The sequence below is a fragment of the Callorhinus ursinus genome, unplaced genomic scaffold (assembly GCF_003265705.2).
Source record: "Callorhinus ursinus isolate GAN/ISIS: 27379988/994484 unplaced genomic scaffold, GSC_fseal_2.0 scaffold10, whole genome shotgun sequence".
In the NCBI taxonomy this organism is placed as follows: domain Eukaryota; kingdom Metazoa; phylum Chordata; class Mammalia; order Carnivora; family Otariidae; genus Callorhinus; species Callorhinus ursinus.
Window position 1 is genome coordinate 46,927,434 of NW_027397072.1, and position 20,282 is coordinate 46,947,715.

The 20,282-nt window shown below is 36.3% G+C and overlaps 1 protein-coding gene across 2 annotated transcripts in view; it reads left to right on the top strand.

Annotated features, from left to right (window-relative positions):
* Positions 1-20,282, top strand: part of LRRTM4 (leucine rich repeat transmembrane neuronal 4) — a 729,583-nt gene that overhangs the window by 57,426 nt on the left and 651,875 nt on the right. The gene's annotated exons all lie outside the window — the stretch shown is intronic.

Below are 20,282 nucleotides of genomic sequence, written 5' to 3' on the forward strand. Positions count from 1 at the left end.
ATGCTATCTTCCGTTTCTGGATGGACAAAATGTTAGTTCATGTAGTTAAGTAACTGGTTAAAGGAAGTAAAGATTTCATTCATTAATCAAATATCTGTTGGACAGCTGCTATTTTGCTAGGTACTATTTTAATAAATAAAAGCTATATATTATATAGATACTGTACATCAGTCCCAAACATCAGGAAGATTATATGCTAGTTGTGGCAGAAAGACAATCACCAAGCTATATTACAGTGCAGGGCAGTGGTAAATGCTATGATGAAAAATTAAGGATTTGAGTTTCTGAGACTATGACAATTATGTGTTTCATAGTTTTATTTTCTCTACCATGCTTTCTTTCAAGATAAAGGTTATTAGAATTGGTTTGGATCTTAAATATTAATGTCTTCATGTAGTATCTCTCCTTATGTCATTTGTTCATCAGGAAAGTATTTTTTAAAAGCTGTGTTTTCAGTTATTCATCTACATAAGAAATACTTGGTTAGGTTGTTTAAAAAATGCTGATTCTTATTGCCTAACCCAAAGGTTCTAATTTAATAAAACTTGGTAGACGACTGTTTTAATAAACATCTGATGCAGGTGGTCCATGGCCATCTTTTGAGAAGCAATCACCCCGAAGAATGGATAATTAACATATCACCTTGATATCAGGCCCTACCAATAAGGGTTCTGAAGAATGAAAATGCCTTAAGACCAATTCACACCTTAGAGCTACTTTGTTCAATACAGATGACTCTTGAGCCCTTGAAATGTGTATGGCCCAAGTTGAGATGCACTGAAAATGCAAAACCCACACTAGATTTTGAAGACTCAGTAAAAAAAAAAAAAAAGAATGTAACATAGCTCACTAATAATTTTTGTATTGATTGCAGGCTGAAATGATGATATATTTGATATATTGGGTTAAATAATATATATTATCAAATTAATTTTTACCTTTTAAAAAAGTTTTATTTTGGCTGCTAGAAAATTTAAGTTCATATATATGGTTCACATTGTAGTTCTATTAGACTTAGACCAATTATGAGCTCTTGTTTATTTAAAACTCTATGGAAATGACTGTACTGTTGTCTTAAACTTGGTTCCCAGGGTCATGTTACTGTGGCACTTTCTGATATTTTCCTAGTCTCACCAGAGGCATTAGACACACCGGACTTGGTGCTCCCTTTACTTGCTATGTTCTGAGCCAGCCTGGGTCCAGGCTATTTGCTTTGTCCGTCCTTCCAAATAAGAATCCATCTCGACTGTAATATGATCCATCAAGCCCAGTTCAAATCCCATCTTCCCTAAGAAACATTCCCTTTTACTGCCAACATTTATTGTGTAACTCTGAATTTTTCAATTCATTGATTCGCTCAGAAAATAATTGAAATGGGGCAATGGTAATATCTCCTTCATTATGTAATGTAGAGCAACCAATCATGTGGCTTACAGAGGAGATGTGCAATCACTGGCTCCACAATGATTATAAAATACATCACCAGAGATGGGGCTGCAGTGCAGCTATGATAAAATATGTACATTTACTTCATTACTCATTATTCCATTTGTAAAAAACAGATTGGACTAGGAGGAAGGTCATCAGTCTGTGAATGAGAAAAATATAATCTTAGAATGATGTCAGAACTGTAAAATATATAGTGACCTTTCATTCATACAAAATATAGTTGCTCTTCTCTGGTGGGTTTTCTTGGAGGATAATTACAGTCATAAATGTGTACTTAGAAACTATAAACATTTTCCAGTATTGCGTTGCAAAATAGGTATCTAAAGCTAATATGAATTTAGTAATTATGAACATGTGAGTTTGATTTATTGATTAAAGAGTATAGTTGTATTCATGCATAATATTTGAGATTTGCAATGTACAGGTTATTCATGAAAATACCTTACCATAGAAGAAAACAGTGGTTTGTTGCTTATTTACTAAGATGATATAATCAAATAATAATTAAATACAGCATTAACAATCAAAATAATTGTCCTCTCTGATTCCATAGTCATTTCTTCTTTGGGATTTTCATAGTCTTTGCCTAGATCCCCCTCTGTTAAATCAGGTTGCCTTTGTTCCTCAACCCCAGCGTGCGCGCACACACACACACACACACACACACACACGCATGCACACACATGCACAGACACTCCTAGATGGTTCTCTTAAAATAAGAAGTGTTTCTGTAGTCTCAAAATCTTAAAAATCGTTTGTGCAATGATTTCTGCACAGGTAGATGATTTGTGATTTTATTTTTCCTTATGCTGATTGCTAATTAAGGTAGATGCAAGATCTGCTTTGTTTCCATTTAAAAGCTTTTGCTGGTGAGTGTTTAATCATTTGTGAACCCAGCAACAGCATGAATATCAAAGAGAAAGCTGTTGGTAGATCTTCCTGCCACCTGTTTTTATTTTTTTAATTTTTTTCCTGGTAAGCTGGTAGTGCATTTCCATATGCTAACACATTTCCTTGTAAGGTTTCCTTATGTCAAGGCAGGCGTTTTATTAACTGATGGCCAGTGGTCAGGAGTGAGGGTAGGGCTGGGTCAGGAAGTGTGAGGAGGAGGCTGGACTCTAAATAACCGTTGCCACTGTTCTCCACTGAGCTTATTCAGATCTATACCAGGGAAGGATGCCACACCACAACAATTCCTGGGTGAAGGAAGACTTTCCAGATGCCTGGACTGATTACCTTCCTTCTGCAATTAGTCACTGCTTTGAGAGATTTTGTTTTGTTTTGATAATGACTTCTGTCTGTCAAATATTTTGCTCTATACTGGGGATGCAGTGGTGGATACTCCAGAGCTCACATTGTGGCTTTTATAGCACCATGAGGAAGACAACAAGCACACTGGCCTTTGCAATAAGGCATAATTAAGTGCTTTGGAAGAGGTACGCATGGGATATTGTGGGAACAGAGTAGGTAGGGCCTTCAAATCAGACTTCCCAGTGTCAGTTGAGCTGCTGGTTAAGTGAGTAGGTAACTAGGGGAAAAAGAGAAAGGATGCTCTTAGATGCTCCCCATTTGTTCTCAGAGAGAAGTAAATTCAAGATCCCATTTTATTTAAATGTTCGAGGGTTATTACAGAAAGATAAAACCAACCAGTAAGTTTTTACTAAAGGCAAGTAAACAAAACAAATCATTGGTGAAAGAAACAGCAGTTCAGTGAGCCATTTGAGGCAATTGACTGAAAAATCATTCTACTGGTTGCTCGGTATAATTCAGTACTCCCAGGGTAAGAGACCAAAATTAGCCACAGAGCAGGGAACACTGAGTGAAAAGGTTGTAATGTTCCCAGATTCTCAGAATGAAGTGGATCAACTGGGAAGAAGTTGATTAGATCCCCAGAGAAAGAATAACGTGCATGCATTTTTAAAAATTGATATTTGTTATTTCAAAATAATCATAAAAGTACTCCTCATTAGTAAAATGATACTCCTTATGGTTGTTTTACAGTTTTGTGCTATACTTATTTTTCATTGCACAGAGATAATTAGAAGTAGGGAATGGGATATTTTGACATTTTCAGACCATATGGCCTCAGAAGTTCTTAATTCCACTATGGTAAGAAGGTATGCACATTCAGTTACAAATCTGAAAAGACACTTAATCAACACTCAAATGAGCAGAGCCTAGGAAATCCAAACACCAAGCGGTGCTTGCTGGCAAGTTTTGAGTCTGACTAAATTTCTCCACATTTGAGGATGTGTACAGTAACCAGAAAATAAAATCCATGGTAACAGAGGTTACCTCTAGGTGACTTATAATGTATTTTTATGTATTTTCATGTTTTATGAAATAAGTATCTATTTTAAGTAAGAAATACATTCAAAATGAGCCCATACAACCCTGGCGTCTGCACGTGTGTATGTATGTGAAAATACATTGACGTTTTAAAAAAGAGAAAATTTTGAAATATGCCAAAGTGTTAATTAAGAATGATTGACTCTGGTTTGAAGAATTTTTTTCTCTCAATTACACTATAATTTTCAAATTCTTTAAAATTTAGTTTATATTCCATTTGTGATATTCAGTGGGGACAAAGCTTACTTTAAAAAACGTCAGGCTTGGTAGAGGATAGGGGAACTGGGCTGCAATTCCCAGTGTCACACAGATTACTAGAATGCAGTTGCTTTATTGGAAGTTACTGCCCCAACCAGAGTGGGGGCCAAAGGAGCTGCATTCCTGGGGGCTTTGATAGTGGAGCTCTTTCCTGGTGCTCTCAACTTAGGTACAGAGAACCAATTTCCTTAAGAAATGCAAAATGCACTCTCTAACCACCAAGTCAAAGTCTTAAAACATTTTTGCCTTTCCAACTGGCCTACATCGGAGCTGGTGTCTACATAATTTCAAAAGAAAAGTTCTTTCATGAGTAATTATCTTATTATGTGTGAATAATTATTTTGGTCAATGAACTATATAAATCATTTTAAATTTACTTTTTATTGTCGTCAGGACTTACTCAAATGACCTCAAGAAATGAACCACCTGGGGAAATTTTTTTCTTGCCTGGTACAAATGGACATGCAAAAGAGATTTGTCATCATTATCTACAGACTAGCGGCTGTTACGGCTTTTCTCTTATAACAGAAACCTCAAAGAAGTTAAGTAACTTAACCAAAGTCATACCACTATCAAAGCAGTCACACTGTTTCTCCTACATAGATTTAAATTTGGTTAATAATATATTTTTGAGAAAGATAATAAAACCTGCCTCTGATATAAGCAGCAGCCTCATTAGCCTGATTATGGGGAGGGCAAGCATCAGGGAGTCAGCATATTAAAAGCATAGAAAAGGTATCTAATGTTGTTTAGCAGCTCCACAGGTATTTAGGTATGCAGTCAGTTCTCCTTATGTTTTCTTGTATTCTTCTGTGTATCCATGTAAAATGCAGAATGGAATTCTTTCAATTAGTTCACTCAATTGGAAAGAGAAATGCAATTTGAAGATTATCATTTTTCATCATAATTGTAGGATAGATTGGGACTTGATGAGATGGTCATTGTAATAAGAAGAAATTATATGTCTAATCATAATACAAGGCAGAAACCCATTGCTAAAAGGCAAGATTAGCTCATGAGCATCTGAGATGCCATCACATAAATGATTATTCAAGAGCCACACAGTTTGGCGGTAAACTTTTTTTTTTCCTTAACCAAGACAAATTTATACACTAAGGGTGTAAAGCTTTTTAAGTGTGTCATGGAAAAAGAATTCACATCTCTGTCCCTTGTTTTACTGAAATATATTATTGAAATCTATTTTACTGAAGCCTCAGCTAGGCTGGAATGTATATATATTTAATAATAGCTGTTTTTATAAATGTCATGGATGCCTTCATATGATATTTTGCAAGGGGCCAATATTTTACTGAATTACTCTAAGGGGGAGCTATGGAGGTGCTATAGTCAAGGGCTGACTCCTAGTTGTTGTTGTTTTTTTTATCTGAATTTGTATTTCATTGAGAAAGGCTTTTAAAATGCATTTCATGGGAAGACCTCCACTCTTAATAGCTGTACATGTATATCTATTTATTTAAACATAGAAAACAATTCTAATTTTAACACGCTGAGTTTTAGGTACATATGAAATAATCACCTTAATTGTGTCATCCAAAGGGTCAAATATGCTTCACTTTTATTTATTCTCTTGAAATGATCCATAGCTTAATAGTAATGTAACAAAAGTTAAGTAAAAACCCAGCATGTCTCTCCCAGAAATAAGGTGAAGATGAAGTCAATTTTTTTAGAGATAAATAATGGTTTCTTCAGGCATTATATAAAATGGAGAATTTATCATTCTAGTTATTTATTGTTATTTTAGATAAGAAGCAAATAGCTGAAATTTTTGAACAAATATAAATAACAAGTTGTGATATAACCCAGATTTTTAAAAATAAAGAATTTCTATACAGTTTGCATTATAAACTTAAAAAAAAAATCCATGTAGATGATGTAATACCAGAATAGAAAAAGAACCAAAGGGCATGAAGTCATGAACCCATAGATACAGTATTGCAACTTTTACTGGTCAGACCAATATATATTTAAGATAGCAAACAGAGCTCATACATTTAAACTTGCTTCGTTTTGAATTTCCACTGAAATGACAAAATAATGCAATAAAAGCAAAAATTCCCATCAACATTGAAATGTAGAAAGCCACTCAAATATGGAAAGTATTCAGAAATTTCTATGAAATAAATTGCAGCAACGAACATCATACTAGGACAGAGCATCCAGTCACCAGCCATTCAGCGAGTCTCTGCAAGGATGGAAAACCCTACCTGGATATAAAGGGTGGGGGCGGCACCATGAAATCCCAATAACACTCTTGTTTGCACCAGCAGAAGCTGGAGCCAAGGGTAGCCTTGGGCAGTTGATGGGAAGTACAAATTGATCTCATTATCGCCCCCCCCCGATTTCTATGAAATAGTGAGTCCATTCTGTGGGACAACCCTGCAGTGGTGCTGCCTCCTAGATTATATTTGGCATGTATGGCTTTTTAGGTAAAGCAGGGCAGTACTAGAGCTGGCTCCAAATCTAGGGAGTGGTGCCAGCTCTAAAGAATGCCACTGACCCAGCTAATGCCCTCTGCTCTGGGAAATACAAAAAGAAATGATTTGGCAGAAAGGTGAAGCACTATCTCTGCTCTTTCTTGCTATAGCTCCCTTGCTACTCCATGCTGACAAGTGAAAATAGAGCAACTCTAAAACTTCCCATTTTTCCTTTGGTCTGGAAATATTTGAACAGAGATCAACATAATCTCTGATAGATCCCATCTCACATCCCAATCTGGAAGAGAATTATTGACTATCTGCACTCTGTAGCAGTGGAAAAATATATTGGACATATGCAAGGACTAGGTTTTAGAAAGAGAGTTAATCTAAGGATCAAACCAATGCTACTTATGAGACAGATTTGGCATTTCTCTCACCTGGATAATTTTAACTATCATCCAGTTGGGCTCCCTGCTTTTAGCCTGACTTCCTTTCTGTCAACCCATGTCTGCCCTGCAGCCAGAGTGATCTCTGAAAGAAAACCGTGTCAAGAATACAGGGTGATCCAAGAATGCATCCCTTAGAAATTGACCTTTGAGCTGAGACATGATGAAGAGAAGAAGGGGCCGGGTGATGATATTTGGGGAGACTGTTCTAGACAGAGACCAAAAAGGTCAAGGCATTAATTCAGGAATGAAATAGGCTTTGTGGAGAGACAAAAACAGCTTGGATGGCTTCAGTGCCCTGATGGAAGAGGAGAAAGATGAAAGGTGAAGGGGGCATTAGGAAATGGACAGTAGGAAGAACACATGAGGTCTTGCAGTACGTGATGCAGCAGTAGGAAATTTTTTAAGGGAAATGAAAAGCTTTTTAAGTGTTTTTAAGTAGAAGAGATAGCATGTATGATTTATATTTTAAAATATTATCCTGGCTTCTGTATAGAAAATGAACCAAGACAGGGAGGTTGCTGTGGAAGCTCTTGCTGTATGTAGTCCAGCTGAGAAGTGAATGTAATTAGATTAGAGGTGTAGATACAGAGATGGATTCTGTGCTGAGATAAAACAGAACTTGAAGAGTTTTTAGATTGTGTGTTGAGAGATGGGGGTAATTGGGGAGAGAAAAAAAATCAAGAATGGATTTTAGCCTCCTCAACTTCACTTACTGAGATAAAAAAAAACCTGAAGGAGAAACAGATTTTGTGGTGAGAGAGTAGGGAATAAAGTGCACTTACCTGGCTTTAAGTTTAAGATAGCAGTAGATAGTTGGATGTTTCAATATCCAACTCTGGGGAATGATTCAAGTTGGGGATATAATTTAAAAATTAATTAGCATATAGATAGTATTTAAAAACCACCAGACAAAAAGAAATCATCAAAGGAAGAATAGTGAAGAAGTCTTGCCAAAATGTCCCAGGGGGGTGGAAATTAGAGTTTCTCAGAGAACAAAGAGTCAGCAAAGATGAGTGGGTTTGGGGAATGAGGAGAGGAAATAAAGGATGGTGTTACAGAAACTTAGAGAAGGAAGTAGTAATTTATTTTTATTTATTTATTTATTTATCTTTAAAGATTTATTTTATTTTGGGGGGGTTGGAGTAAGGGCAAAGGGAGAGGGAGAGAGAGTCTTAAGCAGATTCCATACTGAGCCTGATGTGGGGCTTGATGCCATCACCCTGAGATCATGATCTGAGACAGAACCAAGAGTTGAACATTTAACCGACTGCCACCTAGGTGCCCTGGAAGTAGTATTTTAATAGGAGGGTTTAAATAACTGTGATAAATATTAAGAGAGGAGAATAAGATAAGGATATATACCACAGATCTGACAGATGGAGGTCACTGATGACCTTGATAAGAACCTTTTCAAGAGTGAAGGGGTATAAACTTCAATATAGGAAACCAGGAAAAGGAGGTTTTTGCAGATATAGGACATACGGGTAAGGGAGGTGTTTATTTGTTTTTTTGTTTTGTTTTGTTTTTAAAGATTTTATTTATTTATTTGACAGAGAGAGACACAGCAAGAGAGGGAACACAAGCAGGGGGAGTGGGAGAGGGAGATGCAGGCTCCCCTCAGAGCAAGGAGCCCGATGCGGGGCTCGATCCCAGGACCCTGGGATCATGACCTGAGCTGAAGGCAGACGCTTAACGACTGAGCCACCCAGGCACCCGGGAGGTGTTTATTTGATATAACTTACAGTGCATGTTTGTGGGTGGATGGAATAAACTGATAGAAGGAGATTGAGTATGTTGGAGTGAAAGGGGATAATTTCAGGAATGAAATCAAAGGGTGAATAAAAAGGGATAGAAACCTAGATTACAAAAGGACAAATTGACCTTGCTTAATGAGCCTGGATAGTTAATGTTAGTCTGAAAATGCAGAGCATTTGTGGAAGGAAGGAGATACATATTTTTTCTATTTTATTTGGTAAGAAGAAAATAAAATAGTTTCTTATTTTAACCATTTTTCTCTTAAGTATCAGGTAATATGAGTAGCTGAGAGTATGATTTGAAGGAAGATATTGGAGAGTTCAGAGAAGTTTTAGGGTGGCATAGTAAATAGTAAGTAATAGAGTGCACTGTGATTTTCTGGATTAACCAAGTGCCCACTTGAAATTTGTGAGCACAAGTGTAAAGGGAATTCAGTCAGTAGGGATTCATGATTTTCTGTAACAATGTTGAGGTTACTGGATATTAGTATCAGTAGTTTTGATATTTTTACAAAAAGTTCAAGGTGGGGAAAGTAAAGGGATTGAAGCATGTTGACCAGTAGTGTAAACTAGTTTAAGGAAGTGTACACTAATTTAGGTAAGGAGGGAAGTGAGGTCATGAGGAAGTTATGGATGAGGAAAATTCACAAAAATCAGTGGATTGCAGACTAAGGAATATTGGAGTGAGACCATAAGAGTGAGTGTCCTGGAGTGGTGGAAAGTGACATTTTACAGTGGCTGTTTGTAACAGAGAATTTATTGGAGATGCAATTTCTGATAAAAAAAATTGTTACGTGTGTGGCTAGCTAATGTGAGATGGTAAAAAGAGTATTGGGGTGTAAGATATCTTGGAACTAAGAGGTGGGGAGAAAAAAGAGTATGGAAGGGACATGGGGAATGAGAGGTATATGCACTTCACCTTCAAGCTGGACATGTGTGATGTGTTGGAGGAAAGCCCCTTTTAGAGAAGTCTGCAATGTAAATAGTGTCATCTGGGGCCAGTCACATTTCGGGGGGGGCAACAGATTAACATAGAGGAAAAGATTGAATACACCATAAGAAAATTTGCTGATGGTAGACCCTGAGTTCTATTTCCTCATTATTTTAAATCTGAAATAGACATTGAGGTACTTTAAAAATTAACATAAAAATTACTCATAGGAGAAAATATATGCATATAAAAATTCTCAAATACTAACAGCAATCTTTTGAAAATAAAATATGATAATCTCTGTGGTTTCTTTACTCAGGATTGCCTAAAATTTTAAATTATTTAAAAAAAATCATGGAGCTTTCAGGATAAAACAGAAAGAAGAAAACTTGTCAGTCGCTCAACAAATATTTATGAAGCATCATCTATGTGTCTGATACTAATGTAGGTGCTGGCAATACATTATCGAGCAAAACAGACATGCTTTCTGACTTGACTCAATTACTAGCCTAGCTCTCCTAACCTTTTTGAATTTAAATAATCAGCAAGATTGAAAAACAAAAACAGAAGTCTCTTCTCTCTGTGACATTAACTGGATGGTGTCCATAGCATTCTGAATAGTTGCAGTTAGCTTCTTTTCAGGATACACTGAGAATTTCTGTTGTAACCAATTGGATTTTATGCTTAACCAGGGTCTGTTGTGTTTGTTCCTAAATTTATTTCTACGTTGTGCTTGTTTTGTGATGGTGCAATTTAATGAAATGTTAGATAAACTCTGAGAGCTGTTTATTCTATGAAATTTAACTTGAATGATTTCAGAAACGTGGTAAGAGAAAATCACTGAAAGCAATTACTATGCAGAATTAAGTGTGGGGGATACAACCCTAAGTGATTGGGAAAAAGTAATAAAAAAGCAAATTCTGCTTTCAGATAGATTCCCTGGCTAGTGTATATAAATTCTTGTTCTGCTTTTAAAAAAATAAAAAAAATGGACTTCCATCAGAAGATAAGTGAAACTACGTTTATAAGTTTTAGGTTTAATTCTTTTATACATTTGTGCTTTCATAGACATTTTAGAAAAATTCACCAATGATGATTCCCAGTCTCCTATTATAGTCACACAAATATGTAATTGTAAACTACGATAGAGCTTTAAAAAAAAGATTTATTTATTTATTAAAGAGAGAGTGCATGAGTTGGGGGAGGGACAGAGGGAGAGAATCTTTTTTTTTTTTTTAATGTTCAGTTAGCCAACATATAGTACATCATTAGTTTTTGATGTAGTGTTCAACAATTCATTAGTTGCATGTAACACCCAGTGCTCATCACAACATGTGCCCTCCTTAGTATCCATCCCCCGGCTACCCCATCCCCCCACCCCCTCCCTTCTGTAACCCTCAGTTTGTTTCCTGGAGTCCAGTGTCCCTCATGGTTTGTCTCCCTCACTGATTTCTTCAGAGGGAGAGAATCCTTTAAACAGACTCTGCACTGAGCTTGGATCCTCACTCAGCGCTCGATTCCAGGATCCATGAGATCATGACCTCAGCCAAAACCAAGAGTCAGATGTTTAACTGACTCAACCACCCAGGCGCCCTGATAGAGTTTTTTTTTAAAAGAGTGTGAAGTGTTGGGACACCTGGGTGGCAGAGTCAGCTAAAACTCTTGGTTTTAGCTCAGGTCATGATCTCAGGGTGGTGAGATCAAGTGCCACATAGTAGGCTTGTGCTCAGCACAGAGTCTGCTTAAGTTTATCTTTCCCCCTCTCTCTCTGCCCATCCCTCCCACTCGCATGTGCACACACTCTCTCTGTCTCTGTCTCTCAGATAAATAAATCTTAAAATTAGAAAAAGAGTATGAAGTGTTATGAGCAGAGCTAATGGAGAAGGGTATCTGTTACGTGGAGTATTTAAAGAAACTTGGAGTTGTGTCTGACGGATGAGCAGATGCTAACTAGATTAACCAAGGGAAAATTACTCTGGAAAGTAGAAATGTTGGGAAAATTTGGTCAGTATGGAAGAATATAGAAGGAAGGCCTGAGAAGAAAACAAGGAAAAACAAATGGTAAGTAAAATCATAAAAGTCTAAATGAAAGGTTATCACAAAATTGTGAATGGATGAAAGAATATATAGGAAAGGAATTCAACAGTATGCCTTCGCAAGAGATATATATATATATATATACCAAAAACAAAACTCCACAGAAACATTGCAAACAAAAAGATAAAGAAATATCGATAAGACAAATGCCAAAAATGATATTAATATAGATCAGAATATTAATATCCAGAAAAGTAAAATTCCTGGCGAAAAGCAATTATCAGATAGTATTGATCATTGTTTTAGAAGGATCAAAAGTGTAATCTACAGTTAAGGCAGACCACAGACGAATCTTTATAAGTCAGTATTTTAGAATGAACATTTGCAGGGGTGCCTGGGTGGCTCAGTCGGTTAAGCGTCGGTCTTCGGCTCAGGTCATGATCCCAGCGTCCTGGGATCGAGTCCTGCATCGGGCTCCTTGCTCAGCAGGGAGCCTGCTTCTCCCTCTGCCTGCCTCTGTCTATTTCCCTGACAAATAAATAAATAAAATCTTTAAAAAAAATTAATGGCTTATTGCCAGAAAAAAAAAAGAATGAACATTTGCAAAGAATATAAAACTTCAAGAAGAAAGTGATAAAATAAAAATAATAGTGGAATATATTAACATATGTATGTATACCTGGTATATAAAAAAATCACAAAAATAGGGATGTTTGACTTAAAAATATTAACAATAACTTTGGATTGATAGTTGTATATCAAAGGTTCTCCTTTATTATCAGAATTTTTTTCCAAATATGTATAAAAGGTCATTTACAATATTACATAGAAACCATCAACAGATTGGGTGAGCCAATAGGGAGCAGTTATCTTATGAAAAAGTGCATTGAATAAAGACTGGGAAGGTGAAAATATAAATCTTACTTCTTCTGGTGACCCATGGTATATTGAAGCTAAGTCTTAAAATCTTGGCTGAAAAAGCCATGGTTTTAGCTACAGTTAACTCATCCCCATTATCACTTTCTATTCTTGAATATGACTCTCAGGACCAACTACATGATTTGCAGGACTTGGTGCAAAATGAAAAAATGCAGGACCCCTTGTTAAAAAATTTTTAAGAATTTCAAGACAATGACAGCAGAACATTAAACCAAATCCAGAACCCTCCTGAGCTCGGGGACCCTGTCTCACTGCACAGGTTGCTCATCTGGTCTCTCTTGATAGCACATCCCCCTGCCTGCTCACGTGATCCATTAAAATGATTTTACCCTATTTTTACTGCTGCAGTTGAGCCCATGCTATTTCATACCTTCCATTGCATATACAGAATCTTTTTATTAGGAAGATCATTAAAATGAGTTCATGACACATTCATTTTCAAAACCCTGAAAATGTTTTTATGTCTCTTGGAATAAAATTCAAAGTTCTTACTAAGGAATCGGACCTCTGCTTTTCTTGATGTCAGTTTTTCCCTTCACTCGCCACATACATCACATCAGCCATTCCTATAGGTTCTACCACCCATGTATACCCTGAATTTGTCAACTTCTCCACAACTGTACTGCTGTCATCTTACTCCATGCTACATGGACCACTATAATAACTTTCTAAATGGTCTCCTTTTATCTGTTTTTGTTTGTTAGTTTAGAGAGGCGGGGAGGGGCAGAGGAAGAGAGAGAATCACAAGCAGGCTGCACGCCCAGCACGAGTGCAATGCAGGCCTCAATCTCACTACCCTGAGATCAGGACCTGAGCCAAAATCAAAAGTCAGATGCTTAACCAACTGAACTACCCTGATGCCCTCCTTTTATCTGTTACTATCTTTAGTAAGCCATTTCCCTAATAACTGAAAGTAACTTTTAAAGCCATAAATTAAATCATAAAACCCTTCTAGAGATTAAAACCTCCTGGTGGCTTTCAACTGCATGTAAAATGAAATCTGGACTCCTAACATTGGTCTACAAGGATAACACACATTATCTTTTCTTGCTTAACTCTTCAGTTCCCAACCTGCCTACCCCTTCCTGTATCTTATAAATAGAAGTTTATCAGAAATAAGAATTTTACCCTTAAACATGCCACACTCACTGGTAACTAAAGGCCTTTGAACTTTTACAGATTTTTTTGTCTAGAGAGCTTTTCACAGCTCAAGACCTGCTCTTTCTTATCATTCATGTCTAATTCAGCTGTTGCATCCAAGATGTTCCAACCTGAAGTGACCTCTCCTCTCTTACCCAGCACCTTGTGGATTATATTCAAAGTAATTATTGCCATCTAAAATCACCTTATTTATTTAATTAGTTAGTTAGTTAGTTTTGTTTTCACCTACTGTGAAGAAAGATCTATGAAAAGAGTGTCTTGATCTTGCTATATTGTCAGTGCTTGGAGTAGTACCTAGAATTTAGAAATAGTTCAAAAGATTTTAATTGAATAATTACAAGTGAAAACTGTCTCTAAGTTCTGTAGGAAAATTAGAACTAATAATAAAAGATTGAGCAGTCCTACAGAAGTGTTTTTCCTGCATCCAAAATAAGACAAAAGTGCACCATACTTGATTTTGTATTCTGAGTCTCATCTCTAATCAAGTCCCCTGAACCTCCATGTTTCATTTTCTAACTCATTAGGAAGAATATCACTGATGCTCAGATTGTGTCTAAAAATCGATCAACAGATATTCATTGATTGCTTCTTATAGGCATTGAGCAGGATTAAATGATGTGAGAAATTAAAAAAATACAACATACAATGTTTGTATTACATGTTAGAGGGGCCTGGATTCTAACACTGCGATGCATGGGATATATTAAAAAAGCTAATTCATAGAACAGATTGGGGTTGGGACAACCTGGGATGACTTCAGGAAGAAGTAATCTTCAGAACAGGTTTGTTTAAGACGGACTGGACTGGGAGTGGAGAACAAGACCTGCAGATGTGGAGATGATCCTCTCCAAAAGAATTTTATGAGACAGTATGTGAACTATTTTTGTTATTGCAAAAGTTTACATAAGAATCTGTGGATGATAAATTAGAAAGTTATGTTTAGTTAGATTGTGGAGATCCTTGAACACCAAGTGCATTTAAAAATTAATTTGTAAGCAAATTAATTCATAATGCCTTTTTGGCAATGGAGTAATATTGGGGAAGTAGTATGTTAGGATTTAATCTATAGAAATTTATACAGTTAGATTGGACTAGCAGGAACTTGGAGCTGGGAATAAAAGTTGCAATATTATAATCTAGATATAAGATGATAGGTGCTTCAGCTAGAATGTCTACAGTGGAACATTGAACTGGGGAAATAAAAATAGCAAGCCTTTAGTATGTGACCAGATGTAGTTACTCTGAGGAAAAGAAGAATCAAATTCTCGGATATTGTTTCAACTCTGTGATACGGAGGTGAAGAGAGGCAAGAATAATAGATAGAGACACCTATGAAAAGTTGATTGCTGCTTGCATAGATATTTTTCTTTCCTTTTCTTTTTCTCAGTTTCTTTTTTTTTTAAGATTTTATTTATTTTATAGAAAGAGACACAGCGAGAGAGGGAACTCAAGCAGGGGGAGTGGGAGAGGGAGAGAAGCAGGCTTCCCGCTGAGCAGGGAGCCCGATGAGGGGCTCGATCCCAGGACGCTGGGATCATGACCTGAGCCAAAGGCAGATGCTTAACGACTGAGCCACCCAGATGCCCCTTTTTCTCAGTTTCTTAAAGTGTAGTTCAATCACATTGCTGATTATTGGCACTTAGGTGAAGAATAAATACACTTGTCTATCATCTTTATTTAAAAAAATAATTTTGCTTTATTACCAGAAAATATGTAGAATCAAAGATATTATATATCATCCTATATTATTGGTTTAAGTTAAAATTCAGATTTAAGCTCTAGACTGATAGACTTTGGGAAGTATATTTTTTGAGAATGAAACCAGATAATTTTTATTATTTTATTATTACCATCTGAGATGGTAATAGCAAGAATTCATCCAATAAATATTTATTCAGTGCCTACTATCCGCTAACCTGAGTTAGGTGCTGGACATGTGATATTGAACAAATCAAACATTGTTCCTGACCTCTTGGAGCTTATATTCATTATTATTGTGGACCTGGTGCTGCTTGAATATCTAACATACTGTGTCAGTCAAGGTTTATTGTCAACAGCAATAGAAAGTGTTTGATTTAAGTTTGAGCAGAATTCATTAACGGTGGAGCTTGAAAACAGGATTCGAGATGACACAGCCAGTAGCACTGTCCAAATTTCTGCCAAAGGAAATGATCCAGTGAAGTTACATTGTGGTCATACTAGGCACCAAAAGCTGCAGTTAGCGACACTGACCCCAGGAACGCAGCACACTGGACCAGAGAACTGCTGCTTCTGGGAATTAGATGTAGCTGTTGCCAGTGGCCACCTCTTTCCACAGTGGATTCTGTGTAGTACGTGCTGCTTTGTATCAGTGGAGGGTACAGATAATTGGCAGAGTGTAGGTCACATGACTGTACTCTAGTGATAAGGGAGGCTGGGAAATGAGCCTGATACTTTGAGCTTTTCCAGATGCAGGAGTGCTGTGCCTCATGAGGTGGGGTATTTCCTAATTAAAGGAAGCTGGTGCAAAATTCTGGAAAGGCAAACAAACAAACAAAAATGACAAATATCCACTCCCTGTAAATTATCTAATTTAAGATCTACTACATCTCTGGTATTATTATAATTATTTAAAACATGAGATAACTGACATGCAGAAATTCTAATTACTACATCGAAAAGCCCACATTTTAACCGAGTTCTATAAGATTCTAAAACCTATTGCCAAAGACCCTGAGCTACACAACCTTCCTGGATCTACATACTTTTGGGATATTTTACTGTACAATAAAATATTATATTAATATATATTCGTCTTGGTTGAAATAGTCAGGTTCCAAAAGATTTTACATCCCTTATTAATTTAAAATTTATAACCAATGACAGAAAAGGGATATATAAACTTAAAAAATAATTTATGGTTTGAGACTCTTCCTTATATTAAGACTCATAATGTATGTCATACAGAAGGAATTGTCAAATGCTTTTAGTTTATCTATGTTCAAGTTCATCGAATTTCAAATATTCCAATGTCATTTGCACATATATTAAAATGACTTGAACCTGCCACTTTCCATGAATATTGTATAAGGAGCATTGCCTGTTGATATGGTCAAAGCTGAAAACATGGAATAAAAATAAAAAATACATTCTTAACTTTGTTAGGTACACTCAGAAGTAATATACTCTTTTGATTCTTGGCAAAGAGCATACATGTGAAAAAGTAAGATATTACAGAAGAGATCACTATATAGCTGGGTATTTTTACTTCTAGAACTACTCCAGGAGACTCTTGCTCATGCTTACACAGTATTTATAGTAATATTGTTCATAGTAGCCCAAACTGGAAATGGTACAAATATCTGTTTAGAATTGAAAATAGATTTTTCTCTATACCATAGAATACTATACAGAAGTGCAAATAGATTAATTATAGCCTCATACATCAAAATGAAAGAATCTCAAAGCATAATACCAAGTGAAAGCAGTAAGCCACAAAATATATGTATATATATTTACATATATATAGTATGATTCAATTTATATGAAGTTTAAAAGCAGAAAAAAACTTAGTTATGTTATAAAATGAATAATAAAATGATATAATAATATATTTTATTTTGTAATATAGCCTTAATGGTGGGATTAGAAGTAAAACAAGGGCAAGATTTATACAAGAGTAAGTGCAGTGCTGTCTTAGGAAGTAGAGAGAAGATACGATCAGAAATTGGTACATGGGGGGGTCTCTAAAAGTACTGGCAATGTTGAATTTTTTAATCTCCGGAGCTTTTTTTTCCTTATTATTATTTTATACAATATATATAAGTTTTATGCACAGTTATATAATACAGTCACATTTAAGAAAGAAAAGACAGAGATTTGTAACATATATATGTTACTTAAAGCCAGAATTTACGATTTTAACCACCCTTGATTTTAGGTGACTACTTTTGTTGGAGTCCTTTGGAGGCCATGAATGCAAACAGAGCTAATTCTATGCTAGGTCGCTGGGAAGAAATTTGAGTTCTGTACAACTCTTCCCTTTCTATATCCATCCTTTCTACCTTCTTTTTCTGTCCCTAAAGGAAATGCAATATCCAAAGGGTTTTACCTCACTTCCTGTTTCCCGAGATACTCACTTCTTTTCAGTGTGCTGTATGGAGCCAGTAAGCTGTCAACAGCATTGCTTATTTCTGATCTTTCTTTCTTCATCTCCCATAGAACTTTTATTTATGTCTTTCTCTTTATTTTAGATTATAAGGAGGAATAGGTTAATTCAGGTAGAACACGTATCTGGACATTTATTAGCAATGTGTTATTATTAATTGAAATCATAATTATTACATTCATAATTGGATATTCATAGGCTTGTAACAATGAGAAACAGCTTATTTTAATGACAATTATTTCTGGGAACAATGTATATTATAAATTTTTTGACCAATTAGGAGGAAGTGATTTTTTTTTAAAATATTTTATTTATTTATTTGCCAGAGAGAGAGAGAGGGAGAGCACAAGCAGGGGTAGTGGCAGGCAGAGGGAGAAGCAGGATTCTTGGGAGCCCGATGTGGTACTGGATCCCAGGACCTGAGATCATGACCTGAGCCAAAGGCAGACGCTTAACCATCTGAGCCACCCAGGCGCCCCAGGATGAAGTGATCTTAATTTGTTCCCAAGAATGTTTTATTAGCAGGCCCATAACTAACAATCCTGGCATGATTCTTCATATTCATCATATGGTTCCACTTAGACGTGATTTACTTGTTAGATTCAGAAAAGATTTAGAGTGCTAGTTTCAACTGATTTAATATAAACACTGAGTATGATCATTTAATTAAAACAAACAAGCCAACTATACAGCACAACCAACCAAAGGAATTTGGACACAAGATAATTAACTCTACTTTTACATTATTCTGTTAACCAGGATCCCCCAAGCATGATGGTGCTGACAAAACAAACAAAAAACATCGACTTCTAAATGCACAATAAATTAATTGCAGTCCCCTTTCCCTGCAAAACTCACCACATTATCGAATCAACACTGGATGTACCCACAGAGATAGTGCTATTTCCATCTCTTCAACAACTACTTTTCCTCTTCCTAAAGCAATAATCCAACAGTGAACATAGAGCCACATACAATTTCTACACATACAAATATTTTCAGATTAATTTTTTTCCAAGTGTTAACTATCATTAGTAGAAAAGAAAGGAAATTGGCATTCTTGTCTTAGCTCTGCCACTAATTAGCTGCATCGTTTTGAACAGTTTGCTTTATCACTCAGTTTTTTTTTTCCTCCAACTGAATCAGAGGGTGCATACTGCAGAGTATGAGCCATATATACTTGACAACTATGTTTAATGTGGTTGGCTCTAGTGTTTTAAAATGCTTTGAATTAGTTGTCAACATTTAAAAATTTAAGTTCTTCACTTAAATATCAGGATATCTGGCATTTTGCACCTCTCTATGGATGGTTTCAACTTGATGTGGATATTCCTCCCCAAGCCTGAAGTCACAGACCCCTCCTCCACTCCAACCATTCACTGTATGTTGGCAACTTTATCTCCTGAGAACCTTTCTAATCTAATGTCCTCCTCATTCCTAAAGCATTGTCACTTGTCTGCATTGCAGCAACAGATCCCATCAATTTTTTTTGCTTATAGTTTCTCCTTGTTCCAATCAAATGTGATTACAACACAACAATTTTAAAAAGTGCTCTTTATTGGATTTAGGACAAATCTTAGATCACGGCATAGACAGAGGGACAGGCAGACACAGGGACAGGGACACCGATTGCGGGTACTATCTGATTCCAGACTGCTTCTGCCACCTCATTAGCCCACATTCAACCTCCTTCCGGGGTCAGAAAACTATGTGGAGTTCCTGATCTTGGGAGGATCTCTTCCTTTGGGGTCCTTGTATATGCTGCTTATTCCCTCTAGCTGTACCACCCTTACTTCTGTCTTCCCCCAGTTAATTCTTAAAGGGATTGCATTGTTCAGTTCCTGTCTTTAACTTGAAGCCTCTGCTGCAGAATTAGGTCTTCCTCCTCTCTGGTGTTTGAGTACTGTGTGCATTCTTCAACCACATGAATCATTGCCAGACTAGTTTATTAGGCCAATTACTTCAACATCTTCTTTCCATTCATGAAATACTCCATTGCAAAGACTACGTCTTCTTAGTCTTTAGTAGAGTTAGACACAACTGTCTCCTAAAACATCCCCCACCCTGCCCACCAAGAGGTCAGTAAGCCAACTGCACTGAAATCACTGGGCATTTGTCTCTATACTGAACCTACTTCACAAAAATCTCTGGAGGCAGGGCTCTGAATTCTTCATATTTTAAACAAACATATCAGGTTACTTTTATACCCATTGAAATTGAAGAACCACTGTCATAAATGATTATTTGTTGAATGAATATGTCTGTTCCAGCCTCTTTAGATGTACTCTTCAACTTATTTAATTGTGTGTTCAACTTAGTCTAATCATAGTTTTGCCATTTGCTTCATCCCACATGTATTTTCTTGATAAT